This window comes from Bubalus bubalis, chromosome 2 (genome assembly GCF_019923935.1).
Source record: "Bubalus bubalis isolate 160015118507 breed Murrah chromosome 2, NDDB_SH_1, whole genome shotgun sequence".
Lineage (NCBI taxonomy): Eukaryota > Metazoa > Chordata > Mammalia > Artiodactyla > Bovidae > Bubalus > Bubalus bubalis.
In genome coordinates this window covers 131,588,731-131,603,180 of record NC_059158.1, presented here as the reverse complement: position 1 = coordinate 131,603,180, position 14,450 = coordinate 131,588,731, and the positions used below count along the sequence as shown (strand labels likewise).

Below are 14,450 nucleotides of genomic sequence, written 5' to 3'. Positions count from 1 at the left end.
TGAGTTAGGAAGGTTTTCTCACAGGTACAAAAATCTCAAGAAAATTTTGAGACCTTAAAAAGGGAAGAATTCACCTAGATTTCTTAGGCAAAATCTGTGATAGGCTTTTCATGTGAGTTTCCCAGCCCTGTTTTATTTTAAAAGTTCAGTTTGAGACTCTATAAATGTTTCAGCAAAATAAAAAGTCTATGATCAATTGTGGTTATATAAATCATCAGACCAAAATTAGTGAGAACAGACCTATTTTGTAAACAAGCTAGCCTTAATTTGGTTATATTTGATAAAAATGAGGGTCATTTTAGGGAGAAAAAGATGTTTCAATAAATGCTAAATCCAAGTTTGTTAATGGAGGTCTACCAATGGAGGTAGTAAGACTCATTTCTTGGATAGTTCTTTGCTGTTATGTGATATTAATGTAAAATTTAATTGAATTCTTAAAGAATACCGTAAGTTTGTTTCTGAAGCTTATCTCAGTAATCTATCTTTGGATGAAGGTCAGATGCCTCATGACCTGCAACCAGGACTGGAAAAAGACATAATTTAAGGGACTGTCTCCAACCTGGATGGAAGGACTTTTTTATCAGAAGAAACTGCACTACACCAGGATGAGAAGATGATGACATCAGAGGTAGAGCTTGCCCAAGATGCTGGACCTGATTCGTATGATCATTTATAACGTTTTCTTGACTTCTTAAACCTTTGCATATAAACCAAATGCTTTTCTATCATAGGCCTGATTCTATGCTAGTTTTAGAAATCAATCCAATTGTTGGGTTTGTGGGCAATTACCTGTGTCTAGTTCTGGGTTACCTTGGTAAATTTCTCTACTACAAGACTCTCACTGGGTGGCCCTGAAAAAATTTACTTAAAAAAAATTATAGTCATATTCAGGTCACTGTGATATTACTAGATGGGATCCCCTCACTGGGCCAATTAATAATGCCTGCTCTGACTCTGGCCATAAATTTGAGCTTTTTTTCTATTACTCAAGCTCAATCAGAGCAACAAGAAAAGTTTCAGCAAAGAAAGAAAAAATCTCCCATAATTATGGGATGGATTTATATATATAACACCAGGCTATGGTAATTTAGGTTTAAAGTCTCCTCTGTGTTGGAAACAATTATATCATACTAAGGACAATCACTTCCACTGTATAATCATAAGGGATTTGACTTAGGTCATACCTGAATGGTCTAGTGGTTTTCCCTACTTTCTTCAATTTAAGTCTGAATTTGGCAATAAGGAGCTCATGATCTGAGCCAAAGTCAGCTTCTGGTCTTGTTTTTGCTGACTGTATAGAGCTTCTCCATCTTTGGCTGCAAAGATATAATCAATCTGATTTCGGTGTTGACCATCTGGTGATGTCCATGTGTAGAGTCTTCTCTTGTGTTGTTGGAAGAGGGTGTTTGCTATGACCAGTGTGTTCTCTTGGCAAAACTCTATTAGACTTTGCCCTGCTTCATTCCATATTCCAAGGCAAAATTTGCCTGTTACTCCAGGTGTTTCTTGACTTTCTACTTTTGCATTCCAGTCCTCTATAAAGAAAAGGACCTCTTTTTTGGGTGTTAGTTCTAAAAGGTCTTGTAGGTCTTCATAGAACCATTCAACTTCAGCTTCTTCAGCGTTCCTGGTTGGGGCATAGGCCTGGATTCCTGTGATATTGAATGGTTTGCCTTGGAAACGAACAGAGATTATTCTGTCGTTTTTGAGATTGCATCCAAGTACTGCATTTCAGACTCTTTTGTTGACCATGATGGCTACTCCATTTCTCCTAAGGGATTTCTGTCTGCAGTAGTAGATATAATGGTCATCTGAGTTAAATTCACCCATTCCAGTCTATTTTAGTTCGCTGATTCCTAGAATGTCGACGTTCACTCTTGCCATCTCCTGTTTGACCACTTCCAATTTGCTTGATTCATGGACCTAACATTCCAGGTTCCTATGCAATATTGCTCTTTACAGCATTGGCCCTTGCTTCTATCACCAGTCACATCCACAACTGGGTATTGTTTTTGCTTTGGCTCCATCCCTTCATTCTTTCTCGAGTTATTTCTCCACTGATCTCCAGTAGCAGATTGGGCACCTACTGACCTGGGGAGTTCCTCTTTCACTATGGTATCATTTTGTCTTTGCATACTGTTCATGGGGTTCTCAAGGCAAGAATACTGAAGTGGTTTTCCATTCCCTTCTCCAGTGGACCACATTCTGTCAGACCTCTCCACCATGACCCGCCCATCTTGGGTGGCCCCACATGGCATGGCTTAGTTTCATTGAGTTAGACAAGGCTGTGGTCCTAGTGTGATTAGATTGACTATAGTTTTCTGTGATTATAATTTCAGTGTGTCTGCCCTCTGATGCGCTCTTGCATCACCTACCATCTTACTTGGGTTTCTCTTACCTTGGGCGTGGGGTATCTCTTCACGGCTGCTCCAGCAAAACGCAACCGCTGCTCCTTACCTTGGATGAGGGGTATCTCCTCACCGCCGCCCCTCCTGACCTTGAACATGGAGTAGCTCCTCTAGGCCCTCGTGTGCAGCCACTGCTCCTTGGATGTGAGGTTGCTCCACTTGGCCGCCGCCCCTGGCCTCCGGCGGTGGGGGGGGGGGTAGCTCCTCTTGGCTGCCGCCCCTGACCTTGGAGGTGGGGTAGCGCCTCTCAGCTGCTCCCGCGCTGTCCCAGCCTGGCACTCTTGGCTGCCGCCCCTGACCTCGGACGTGGGGTAGCTCCTCTCGGCTGCTCCTGCGAGATCATGAGAAACGCTGGGCTGGAAGAAGCACAAGCTGGAATCAAGATTGCCCAGAGAAATATCAGTAACCTCAGATATGCAGATGACACCACCCTTATGGCAGAAAGTGAAGAGGAACTAAAAAGCCTCTTGATGAAAGTGAAAGAGGAGAGTGAAAAAGTTGGCTTAAAGCTCAACACTCAGAAAACAAAGATCATGGCATCTGGTCCCATCACTTCATGGGAAATAGATGGGGAAACAGTGGAAACAGTGCCAGACTTTATTTTTCTGGGCTCCAAAATTACTGCAGATGGTGACTGCAGCCATGAAATTAAAAGACGCTTACTCCTTAGAAGAAAAGTTATGACCAACCTAGATAGCATATTTAAAAGCAGAGACATTACTTTGCCAACAAAGGTCCATCTAGTCAAGGCTATGGTTTTTCCAGTGGTCAGGTATGGATGTGAAAGTTGGACTGTGAAGAATGCTGAGCGCCGAAGAATTGATGCTTTTGAACTGTGGTGTTGGAGAAGACACTTGAGAGTCCCTTGGACTGCAAGGAGATCCAACCGGTCCATTCTGAAGGAGATCAGCCCTGGGTGTTCATTGGAAGGAATGATGCTAAGGCTGAAACTCCAGTACTTTGGCCACCTCATGCGAAGAGTTGACTCATTGGAAAAGACTCTGATGCTGGGAGGGATTGGGGGCAGGAGGAGAAGGGGACGACAGAGGATGAGATGGCTGGATGGCATCACCGACTCAATGGACGTGAGTTTGAGTGAACTCCGGGAGTTGGTGATGGACAGGGAGGCCTGGTGTGCTGCAATTCATGGGGTCGCAAAGAGTCGGACACTACTGAGCGACTGAACTGAACTGAACTGAAGGATAATCAGTCTAGTAACGCTAGAAAACTGGGCTATGTGCTTATGGACAGCATTGCCAATATATAATTTCCCTGGAAGATAAAGATTCTACAGAGTAGAGTAAGTCAGATGACCTGAGATATACTGGGCTACATCTAATGGAAGCTCTTAACTTAAGTCTTACTTGTGACTTTACTAATACTGCTGGCTATGTTATTTGTATTTCACCTGTTTTACAAAATTGCTGTTTCTTACACTGCCAAATGTGTGTCTGAGGCCTCTAATAGAATAATGTATTAGATTGATGATGGTAGCAGTATACCTCTAGATATGGAAAGAAGCAACAAGAGGGAATATTTTCCTGGACTAAGAGGCTAGTAAGACAGGTAGTCCAGATAATTTTGGATACTGTTTTATGGCCTAGTCCAGTAACAGCACATTGAGTGGTCTGTCAACAAAATCTTTGCCAAACCTGAGAATGGACGTTCTCAGCTCCATGGGATAAAATGGTCATGAAATGCCCCCCTCAAAATCATGGTCAAGTTTATGAGCAAAAAGGGGCTCTGCCAACTGAAAACTGACACTTGCCATCTACGTCTAAGATTAAATCGTGGCCACTGCAACTGCTGACCTTCAATGCCCCTGAAAGTAGTTCAAGGCGAAAATCAGGAATGAGGCACACTGTACTCTGGAAAAAACTGGCAGAACACATAGTTACATCTTTTCAGGAGAAGATTTTATGAGTTCCAATTCTTGCATCATCTCATACCTAGAGAAACACTGACATCATTAATGGTGACATCTATTTTGGCTATTAAGAAAAATCTTACAATTAAAAGTTAAAATAGCGTAGCCGTGGTTCAGACATCCTGGGAAATAACTAGGTGACACTATGGTGTAATTTCAGATTAGTACATTGTATTGCTAAACTCTTGAGTTTTCTGAGTCGTTTCAGGCTTAGATGCCACCATTCTCAAAACAATGTCTGATGGAAGCTAGTAACTGCCACCTTAGTTTTTATAAAACTAGGCAACTGGCTACCTGGCTACAAGTCTCCCCGAAGTGCCAGGTCCAGACTGGGTTTCAGGCCTAGTCTTCTAAAAAGAAATGAGATTTACTTTGTCTATTAAAATTCCAGTTATCCCTCCTCCAGCTACTTCTAATTGGGTCTGTTACAACAAAATGGCAGACCAAGGGATTGAGATTTTAATCATACAAGGCTCAGATCTAGGACTTGGAACTCAGGAATACTTCCAATTCAGTGTCTCTTCTCCAAGCTGAGGCAGTCCTATGCCCCATTTTGACAGGAAGTTATCACAGTCATAGTTGCCCAGTTCCCTAAATTAAAACTGAGTAGGACTCTGTGGGGCTCTGGAGTACAGATCTATGTTCTCCATTTCTTGTCTGTAGGATATAGGCTTCATTCAGCATCCTTGACCTTCCCTGAGTTCCAAAGGGTGGATTCAAACAATTGCTAATCAGCGAAGTGAGGGGATACAGAAACAGGAGAAACAATCAAAGGTTGGTACCACCTCCAGGGTCCTGGTTCCTACTCAAAGAAATATGCATAACCATGTCTTTGAGTTCTTCTGCAGAACTGAAGCCCCCACCCAGGTGGAGGATGGTAACTTCAGACTGAACACAAGACTCCGGGAGCACAGCTCTGTTGCCTCACCACCAACCAATCAAAAAGGTCATAAACCCTGCAACCCTCACCCCAAATGTTGCCTTCTGTTTCCGGGAACCAGAGATAACCATCCTGTTAGGTCTCCTGTTTGGCCCCTGTCTATTTCATCTCTGAGAGGGGCCAACAGTTTCAAACTAAGTTGCTGTTACTACAAGTGTAAATGATGGTTTCAGGCAAAAAATACCTTGACTTAGATCAGGTCGAGAGAGACTTCTGCTCTACTAGGCAGGCCTATGCCTATGCACAGCAGGAAGAAGTTACAGAAGAAAGAGACCTCCGCCCCAATTCCCAAGAAGTATCTTGAGTATGATGTCTCTCAGGGGGGAGTTGTTAGGGGAAGCGCACTGAATAAACCGCCCACCCTGGCCAGGCCCTTTAGAAACCATTCACATGACTTGTTCTATGACAGGAGATCCTGGTAAGGAATACGGAAGCAATAAGCTACCACCAACTGGAAGAGTTTGGGAAAGGTCAAAAGGAGACACCACGTATCCATCCACTTCCCAGAATCCCTCTCACTAGCATCCATCTTGGCTGGGCGATGCGAGCACCATCAGGAAAGACTGAATTAGAATGATTGGCCAAAGACAACCCGGAAACTAATCCCATCACCATAAAATCCGAGACTGTGAGCCACGTGGCAGAGCAGTTCTCCTGGGTTCCCTTACCCTACTGCTCTCCACCTGGCTGCCCTTTTCCAATAAAATCTCTTGATTTGTTAGCACATGTGTCTCCTCGGACAATTCATTTTTGAGTGTTAGACAGGAGCCCAGTTTCAGGCCCTGGAAGGGGTCCACATTCCTGCAACAAAGGCATTACTTTTCCTAAGCCCTCAACAGAGAAGACCCTGCCAGGTGTATCTTTGTACCTAGCATCTAGTTTGTGTCAGATGTGCTTTGGATCACTTACCAATGAGCTAAGCTACCTGTTTTAGTTTCTAGAGTTCTGCTTTTGCACAGGTCTCTGAAGGGAAGTACTAATATCCCATTCTCTCTGGGTTTTAGATTTGGCCCTATTTTGCTTTTAGTCACAACAGCACACTTTATTCCTGCTGCCACTTCCAACAACTCAAGAAGCCTGTAATAGGAAACCCTGTCTTCCCTTCCTTCCTTCTATGGTCCTTAATGAAATGTCCTTAAGTGCCAAACACTGTGCTGGGTACCATCCCTTCTGCATTCTCTGGTCTTGGTACTCTATTTAGATTGACAGTCTCTCCTCCATTTTCTTGTCCATTTTGAGTCTTCCCTCTTATCTGGCTTTGATTTTTCTTTAAGCTCACTCTCCCCAGCCTGGTCTCACATCATCCTTTAGACTCTCCCTGTTTGAAAACTTCCAAATTGGAAGGTAGGTCCTAGGGAAGTTCTTAGAGAGATTTCCATGTTTGTGTTTAAATATATGTTAGCATTTAACCATCAGGTCTGTGGTTCCTCTGAGTGAGGATATGAGACCCTTCCTCTGAAGTATGAGAGCACAGTGGCATCTGCTTTGTCAGGGCCTTTTGTGATTTAACTTTACTCAGAATTTCTATCCTTTCACTGGTTGAGGTGTCTACATTGTCCAGTCCTTGTTTCCAGAGTTCTGTTTTGTGTCTTTCCTATTGAATAAGATAAACAGAATCAGACCAGTCATGGTATAACAGTGATCTATTTTTTAATACTCTACTTCATTTGTTTTCTTTCCCCCCTCCACTCTAACTTTCTATGGCAGTTTCCCCCTCTCTACATTAAAAATAGCTTTCTGGAAACTTTCATGGAAAGTCTTTGTGTAGAATAGTATTAATTTAAGAAATCACCTTTCAGGCAGATATCTTTTTTATCTTTACAGAGTATAAGGTTTTGGCATTCAGCCATTTAAACCCCTATAAAGAAATTTCATACCAAAGTGTCTTTGTCTCCTCTAAAAATCACACCACAGAAGATCTGTCTGTTCCACCCATAAGTGAGTGAGTCCTGCCCTGTACTGTTGTTCCAAACCCTCCCCTTTGGATTCTAACACTCACCTCACTTCTCAGGGCACATTCCTTCTCTGCTTCTATTTACAGAAACTACCCACTTCAGTCCTAATCTTGTAAAACCAAGCAAACTGCCCAGAAGATGAGAATGGCGAGAGACCATAGCCTGTGGTTTTATTTAGTTAGCAAAGAATAACTCCAGTAAGGTATCAATGCTTCTATTCACACACTTCTTATACTTTAGCTCAACCCTTCATCTTTCAGGAGCTTCAGCAGGGAGAAAAAGATGCCAAGAAATCTCTCCATACTGTGGCTAAATACCTTGGATTCAGATGTAGTATATACAATCCCCAAAAGTACAGAATAGTAGAATCATAGAGGTGAGAAGGAAGGGACTTGAGAAATATAGCCCACTCCCCTATCTATTTGTTAATTGCCTCTAACATTCCTCAAAATTGGCCATCCAGCCACAGTTTTACAAAAAAGATTTTTTAAATAATAATGAACCAAATTCTAAAACCCCAATCAGTGTTTCTCAAAGAATGCTCTGTGCAGACTGCATCGGAGTCACCTGGGTGCTGTTGAAGGGTTCTTAGTCTCTCCCCTAGTTGGAGAGAATCCTGGACCTGGGGAGGGGGGGGGGGGCGGGGAGGGGGTGCGTGGGATGCAGGAGTCTGCACCCCCAGGTGTTTCTTGTGCATGGTAAAGTCTGAGACCCTGCGTTCTAACAGGGATCTCCCAAGGCAAATTTACCAGGACTGAAGAAAGCTTTTTTGTGCCTTGAGTGGAGCAGTCCTTGCCTGCAGGCATTTTCACAAGAATGTTGTAAAACAGCTGCTACAAACCTACCCTCAACATTTTTTTTTTCCCCACATCACACTCAGAGTGGCCAAGAGTGTTGTAAAGCTGGCAGATGCATAGGTTTCTATTTCCCAATGAAGGTGAGGAAAAGAAACCATTCTCTGTACCTAGGAGAGGGAGACTGAGCAATTAACACTGCACTTAGTACTGGTGAAATGTTCCAGGCCCTCTGGCAGTATATCTAGGCAACCATAGTAAGGCAAAAGGTTTGAACATTAATGACAATCTGGAGAAACTGTGATTTATAAGGGAATGTAAGTAAATGAGTCTAGGCCACGTGGAGCATTTCATGGTCAGTTTGTTCAAAAAACCAGAACACAGGAAGTGAAAAGGAAAACAATGAAAGTAATTTAGATACAATTCAAGGTACAGTAAAACAAGCTTTAAGAGTTTAACCATTTCAACAAAATGGTTAAACCTTAGAACAAGGAGAGCTATGCAGCTCTCCCTCAGGAGGAGGCCCATGTTGAGCATTCCAGAAAACCACGGAGCCTCTTAGCTCGGGATACAAGGGTCGGCTGTGTTGAAAATGCAAGAGCCAGAAATGACACATACCAAGCAGATGACCAAAAACTGACCAAAAACTAACCATGAGAGAACAGAGAAATCCATTCTTCTTTCTTCTGAAGAGGAAAAAAGTATCACACTACCTCTCTCTTAACGTCCTCCCCCTCTCTCCCCAAAGAAAGAGCATTGGACTAGACATCAGAAAACCTAGATGCTAACCCTGGCTCTGCTACCCTATGATTTTAACCACCAAACCTAATAGTCCCAATTCTTAATTTCTTCACCTAGATGTAATTGAGTGTCTTGGCTGAGAATGAACTTTAAAATTTGTGAACTGTTTTGTGTGTGTGTGTGTTTGGTTTTTACGAGTAAATATTCATTCATCTTTAATGTAAATGGTCTCTTTGTTTTAGGGGTAAAAAACAGAATAGTTTCTTTTAGTTACACAAATAAAGAGCAAGTACCATTAACCTGAATGGGACATTAAGCACTCTGGTTTGGTAAGGGAAAAGGCTGAGAGAATTGCTGCTTCTTCTCTCTGTTGAAACAAGTTTTTGTTTGAAGGTGCTAAAGAGAAGAAGAAATTCTATTTTGAAGGATGCTGAGTGCTAGCAGTGGGGGTCTCAGAGACCAGTTTACTGTAGAAGGGGGCTTCCTCCCCTTCCCATGGCTCTGCAGGGGGTAAAGGTAGGATTAAGAGTGGCATCCCTGATGCTTGACTGTCTTCAGAGCTGGTGGTGGCAGGTTTCTTAAGGAAACCAGGTTTATTCAATTGCCATGGTCATTGGCAGGAGGGAACCAAACAGGAGAAGAAAGACTTAACTTGTCTCTCCCATGTGAGGCACTCCTTTTGGTGACTCTTTGAAAATAACAGGGAGGGGATTTTCAAGTTGATGGGAGTAGGGTGTGAAGTACAGCCATCATGCAAGAGTTGTATTGGGGACATTCAGGGTAAGCTGTGTGTAGGCTCAGCTGCTGCTGCTAATTCAATATACACTGGCTGGCCTGCTGACTGAAGAGAACCCGTGCTTGGGGTCAGGAGTGTTGGACACCCAGATATGGTGGTTTTGCTCATCCTACATAACTTGCTTGCCTCTGGGAATCTGGAGAACCAGCATATAAATCCTGTGATCCCTATCATCATAGGATTAAGTCCTTGAATTCTGCTAGTTGCTACCTTGTTACTTCCTCTGTTACAGCCTCTTTAATAGTGAATGAAATGGCTTGTGGCCCTTTACCCCACTAGAAGGCAGAGGCTTGTCTTATGGAAGTCTCTATCTCCTGGTTTTATACCTCACTCCTACCAGGCACTCAATAAGTAGACTCAGGTCTTAGAGACCTAGATTTGCTATTCAGTGCCATGATATCCTGGGAAAATTACTGACCTAAGAGCCAGCCTCTTTATTTGAAAATGTTGGTAATAATGCTATGCCATGAGATTGATTTAATAATCAAATAAAATAATGGTCATCTTGTACCTGGCACACAATAAATGCATAATGATGCCTTGTTATTAACAATCAGAGTTTATTGAATTGAATATGGTTCAGAGGAAGAATGACCAAGAGCTGTGGCTATCACACTAGAAGAAGGGAGTGAATTTTTTTTTCAACTTATCATTCATTTGAGGGCCTTCTATGTGCTCAGCATGTGCCCAGTCACTGGAGACAGAGTAATACCAGCATGGTCGATGCACTCCTGAATTCGAAGCAGGGTCACTCTATTTTCCTAAATTGGCATCTGACCAAAATGTGGACAATTAGGGAAGAAATATAATCAGCTTTCTTATCCACTTAATCAACAATCTCACCACCTATGTCACACCAAATCAACATCATTATGTCCCAAATGTCCAGTATTTAAAATGGAGCCACCCTTGATCCTTACTTTGGAAATACTGTTAATATTGTGAGAACATGTCCACATTCTCAAAAGCCATGTTCCTACCTTGCCTCCTCTCAAAGTTACTACAGATATTATATATTTTGCTTTTAAAAAAATTGTTTCAAAATTTAATTTCCAGTGATCTACTTGTCAGTTATGTTCTCTGAGAATTATTTAATAAAATAGCATTAATGCCATTCATGAGCCGTCTACACATTTATCTTATCTAAAGGAAAACAGAAGGACTTTACTCCTTCAATGAAACTTTTTATGGTCCCTGAAACTTTGATCTACCCACTATAAACTGAAAATGCATTTTGTTATGATGTTATATAGTTCTTATCCTTATCCATATCTTTAAACCATTTAGTCATAAATTTGGGAAAAATTAATAAAATTGACTTATTTTTATTAAGAAATTGACATTAAAATTTTGTCAGGTGAGAATTTTTAAAAAAAAAAAATCAGTTTTTTAATGGATTACCATGGCATTTGAGACAATGGTACTTCCATTCTCACTTTTCCTTATGTACTGATTCTTTAAAAATGATCTTTTGAATGTGACCAAAGAGGTCTCCAACTGTAGTTAGGTGAAATTCTGAAGCTATGTTATCCCCAAGGGAATAATTTCTTCCAGGAAACCTGTCACAGTTTTAGAAAGATCAATGTCAAAGCACCCTATGAGTCCTCACTAAGCCCCCATCTGAAGAAAACCTTTATTTTCAAAAAAATTTCATAACATTTTAGTCTATATTTCTAACTCATGTTAAGAAAATCAACTGGAATTAGTTTGAGGATATTAAAGGGAAAAGTTTATGTCAACTTTTTCCCATTCACACACTGTATTCCTGAACAGGGACATGGTCACTGTAGGTCCAAAGCAACTCGACCACTTGGAGGGGCATGTTGTGCTTCCCATTAGGGAAGATTCTAACAGACTCTAAAAGGGGTTGCCTAAAAGTTCTCACCAAGGTTGTTCCACACATTTGGAAATGTATGAGAGTCATGTTGGTTGTCACAGTGATGGGGCAGGTAGAATGGCAGGGGAAATGCTATTGGAATTTAGTAGGCTGAGACCTGCTGTTACTGCTGTTAAGTCGCCTCAGTCGTGTCCGACTTTGTGTGACCCCATAGACGGCAGCCCACCAGCTCCCCCATCACTGGGATTCTCCAGGCAATAACACCTGAGTGGGTTGCCATTTCCTTCTCCAGGTTGAGACCAGGGATGCTAATATATCCTTCCATGAATAATACCAATCTATAAAAAAAAAAAAAAAAAAGAATTGTCCTTCCTCAAATGCCACTGGCATCCCTTTTTTGAGAAATAAGTTTTCTTGAAACAGGAACTGTGGGAAACTGAGCTGGGCTTATGGAAACAGAGAATCCTACAAAGGTGAGGAAGAAATCACCTGCCTCTCACAAATTTTGGTAAGCATGCTATTAGGAAATCTTCTAAGCAATGCAAAGACTTAAACCATTTCTTTTTTCCCCAGTCCTTAGGACAAGGAAACGATATTGGCAGGCCCTCAAAAGATTTATGATGGACACTAGAAGATCAGTCATGCATGTTGAAATCCCGACTGTTAGAGTCATTTATATGCATTTAGGTATTGCCTCTAAAAAAAGAGTAAAATGTAAATACATTACTTGAAAGGATAAAATTAGAACAAGCTTTTAGTTCAGTTCAGTTCAGTCACTCAGTTGTGTCCGACTCTTTGCGACACCATGAATCACAGCACGCCAGGCCTCCCTGTCCATCACCAACTCCCAGAGTTCACTCAAACTCATGTCCATCAAGTCGGTGATGCCATCCAGCCATCTCATCCTCTGTCGTTCCCTTCTCCTCCTGCCCCAAATCCCTCCCAGCATCAGAGTCTTTTCCAATGAGTCAACTCTTTGGCATGAGGTGGCCAAAGTATTGGAGTTTCAGCTTTAGCATCAATCCTTCCAATGAACATCCAGGACTGATCTCCTTTAGAATGGACTGGTTGGATCTTCTTTCAGTCCAAGGGACTCTCAAGAGTCTTCTCCAACACCACAGAATCAAAAGCATCAATTCTTCGGCACTCAGCTTTCTTCACAGTCTAACTCTCACATCTATACATGACCACTGGAAAAACCATAGCCTTGACTAGACAGACCTTTGTTGGCAAAGTAAAGTCTCTGCTTTTTATTATACTATCTAGGTTGGTCATAACTTTCCTTCCAAGGAGTAAGCATCTCTTAATTTCATGGCTGAAATCACCATCTGCAGTGATTTTGGAGCCCCCCAAAATAAAGTCTGATACTGTTTCCACTCTCTCCCCATCTACTTCCCATGAAGTGATGGGACCAGATGCCATGATCTTCAGTTTCTGAATGTTCAGCTTTAAGCCAACTTTTTCACTCTCCTCTTTCACTTTCATCAAGAGGCTTTTTAGTTCTTCTTCACTTTCTGCCATAAGGGTGGTGTCATCTGCATATCTGAGGTTATTAACATTTCTCCTGGCAATCTTGATTCCAGCTTGTGCTTCCTGCAGCCCAGCGTTTCTCATGATGTACTCGGCATAAAAGTTAAATAAGCAGTGTGACAGTATACAGCCTTGACATACTCCGTTTCCTATTTGGAACCAGTCTGTTGTTCCATGTCCAGTTCTAACTGTTATTTTCTGACCTGCATATAGCTTTCTCAAGAGGAAGGTCAGGTGGTCTGGTATTCCCATCTCTTTCAGAACTTTCCACAGTTTAGTGTAACCCACACAGTCAAAGGCTTTGGCATAGTTAATAAAGCAGAAATAGATGTTTCTCTGGAACTCTCTTACTTTTTTTATGACCCAGCGGATGTTGGCAATTTGATCTCTGGTTCCTCTGCCTTTTCTAAAACCAGCTTGAACATCTGGAAGTTTACAGTTCATGTATTGCTGAAGCCTGGCTTGGAGAATTTTGAGCACTACTTTACTAGTGTGTGAGATGAGTGCAATTGTGCAGTAATTTGAGCATTCTTTGACATTGTCTTTCTTTGGGATTGGAATGAAAACTGATTTTTTCCAGTCCTGTGGCCACTGCTGCGTTTTCCAAATTTGCTGGCATATTGAGTGCAGCACTTTCACAGCATCATCTTTCAGGATTTGAAATAGCTCCACTGGAATTCCATCACCTCCACTAGCTTTGTTCATAGTGATGTTTTCTAAGGCCCACTTGATTTCACATTCTAGGACGTCTGGCTCTAGGTGAGTGATAACACCATCCTGATTATCTGGGTCGAGAAGACCTTTTTTTGTACAGTTCTTCTGTGTATTCTTGCCACCTCTTCTTAATATCTTCTGCTTCTGTTAGGTCCATACCATTTCTGTCCTTTATTGAGCCCATCTTTGCGTGAAATGTTCGAGGTCTGGGGCAGCGGCTGAGAGGAGCAACCCCACATCCAAGGAGTGGTGGCTGTGCGGGCGCAGGAGGGCTGAGAGGAGCTACTCCACATTCAAGGTCAGGAGGGGTGGCCGTGAGGAGATACCCCTCATCCAAGGTAAGGAGCAGTGGCTGCGCTTTACTGGAGCAGCCATGAAGAGATACCCCACGCCCAAGGTAAGAGAAACCCAAGTAAGATGGTAGGTGTTGCAAGAGGGCATCAGAGGGCAGACACACTGAAACTATAATCACAGAAAACTAGTCAATCTGATCACATGGACCACAGCCTTGTCTAACTCAATGAAACTAAGCCATGCCATGTGGGACCACCCAAGACGGGTGGGTCATGGTGCAGAGGTCTGACAGAATGTGGTCCACTGGAGAAGGGAATGGAAAACCACTTCAGTATTCTTGCCTTGAGAACCCCATGAATAGTATGAAAAGACAAAATGGTAGGATACTGAAAGGGGAACTCCCCGGGTCGGTAGGTGCCCAATCTGCTACTGGAGATCAGTGGAGAAATAACTTGAGAAAGAATGAAGGGATGGAGCCAAAGCAAAAGCAATACCCAGCTGTGGATGTGACTGG

At 42.3% G+C, this 14,450-nt stretch overlaps 1 long non-coding RNA gene across 4 annotated transcripts in view; it reads left to right on the top strand.

The window, feature by feature from the left end:
- The window catches only part of LOC112582765, a 43,483-nt gene extending 29,630 nt beyond the window's left edge, over positions 1–13,853 (top strand). For 2 of the 4 annotated variants that reach the window (XR_003107088.2, XR_003107089.2), the window contains one exon: positions 495–1,255. This is a non-coding gene — a long non-coding RNA (uncharacterized LOC112582765). Of the gene's footprint in view, positions 1–494; positions 1,256–4,998; positions 5,615–13,793 lie in introns of those variants that run through there. The other 2 variants (XR_006548459.1, XR_006548457.1) reach the window with 2 other exon arrangements.
- Positions 13,854–14,450: the final 597 nt, after the last annotated feature.